Consider the following 2,335-nt stretch of genomic DNA (forward strand, 5'->3'; position numbering starts at 1 on the left):
GTATATTTCGTTACATAATACATTGATTGTTATTCTGGTTAAACACAACCGAACAGAGAAAACAATTTTGACACAAGTCACACACTACGGATTTTGAAAATTTACAATTTTTACATACTAATAGTATCATCTAATTTTTAATTGCGCCAAAGTAGATGTCTCTATTGAACTACCTTCCCGACATTTAGCAAAACCAAGCTGGCAATACTTGGCGATAGTTTATCAATAACTTATAACGGTTCAAATTGTTTTTCCAACCTAATTTTTTCAATTTTGTTCTTACACTTGAAGTTCTTTAATAAATTTTACTAATAGACAAGTTACCTCATCATTTTAATTTTCTGCATCTTGAAGCACAAGCTTGACATTAAGATTGACGCTGCAATTTTCATCAAGACCATATCCCTTTTATGGCTTTTTTCTCTTTTAGGGGGGTCCTCTTTTTCTTAAATTACGCTAATTTTCTCCAATTTAAAATATTCAACAGGGTCGCTCCCCTTGAGGGAGCGCAACACTAGTACCGCTCGAGTAAATATTTGGAATTATGGTTGCAGCAGGAGCTCTAACTTAGTGAAGAGCGAACTAAAGAACATAGCAATGCAAAAATTAAAAACGAGTTTTGAAGAAAAACCAAACTACCGAGCGAGAAACAATTTTCATTTAAGGATGATTCAGAAATTGCAACTCTTATATAGTTTTACCTTCATAGTAAAATTTTATCAATAATTTAAAAAATTTTATGGATAATATTAATATATTTATGGATAAACTTAATAAAAAATTTTTATATCGAAGACAAATTTTCGATAATTTTGAAAAAGGACTCGACATCCCTCAAAAATACCGGTGAAGTTCACCACTGGAACCGCCGTGGCCGAAAACTCTTATCGGCGGCTTTTGAGTCCCCCATTTTACAAAACTGGTAAAACCACTTTTTGCGAGGACAGCCATGATAAATACCCTTTTTCATCCGCCATGGCTGGCAAGCTACCGCAAGGTGTAGCGTTCTATTGGATCATTTAAAAGCTACTGCTCATGGATGGCTGCTCCAGGATGGCTGGCCCCCAGCCCCCCATTGCACTTCCTGGCCGAAGGGCCACGAAACGGAGATCAGCACCGCCGGTTTGGACTTTAAGGGTCTTGTGCCATCATACTTAATTTATTTATAATTACTGCTCATATTCACTCGCTTTTCAATACTTTGTCTCCAAATTAAATCAAATTTCTGACAGAAACTGTCAGAAATTGACAGTGCCTGTGGCCCTTCAGTATTATTACCTATACGAAGTCATACATGACGTCATGACATCATGCTAAAATGATAGATACATAGTGTTCATGGTTGCAGCAAAGCTGTAAATTCAGGTACGATTATTGAGACAATAGCTTAATATATATATATATATATATATATATATATATATATATATATATATATATATATATTATATTTGCTCTTATTTGCTATTTATATATTGCGCATTTTCTATTATATTACTATTTGCTCTTTACTAGGTTCCAGCTAAGAAAAAGACTTTTTCCAGTGTTCTATCTCTTATAAGGATAATTTCAAGATTCTAGCACCAGAAACAGTTTTATTTTCATTTTTTAGTCACCTTTTTCCCAAAAAGTTCATCGAAGCCTCCTTTCCTCGAGAAAGTTAGATAGCTTAGTATGTTTCCCATAGGCCATTTGAGGCACATAGGTCATCCATACATGTTTCGTAGGAATTTGTAGAACCAGTGAGTCTTCTTCGCTGCCTTCACTGCAGCACCTGGGAATGAACCCCGGGCCCAGTGTTACCAAGCAAAGATGAATCAGTACCCCCCCCCCCAAAAAGGCAATATTAGTAATATTCTTTCTTTTTACATCACTCTGAACGATACTTTATGTATATTTGTTGTCTTAAGTGTATTAAGAAACAATTTGAGAGGGAATAATGCATATGGTGAGAAAACGGCTACAGATTATAATATTATACAGCGTATTTGCCAGAATTTTGTCTAACATTTAGATATGTTGTCTCCGATTTGATTACAAGTACGGTACTGGGTTATGAGCTTGGGTAGAAGCGCTTCAATGAGAAGATATGATAGACATTTTGAATTAACTTCAATTTTATTTAGGCCTGACATCCACCCCAGCTTGGACATATGTAACCATAAATCTCAAGAATACAGGCTTAAAGTATTATTTCACAAGATTGACGTCTTTAACGTCCACCGACTCTAAAAGCCAAATAACCTAAATTCGAGTCCCGTTTAACGGAACCTTTTTCTGAATTTTCAGTGGATTGTTTTAGTGTGTTTAGAGCGTGTAAAATGAATCAAAGTAC

Source organism: Artemia sp. Qi Xiang Cuo, chromosome 2 (genome assembly GCF_049724085.1).
Source record: "Artemia sp. Qi Xiang Cuo chromosome 2, ASM4972408v1, whole genome shotgun sequence".
In the NCBI taxonomy this organism is placed as follows: Eukaryota; Metazoa; Arthropoda; class Branchiopoda; order Anostraca; family Artemiidae; genus Artemia; species Artemia sp. Qi Xiang Cuo.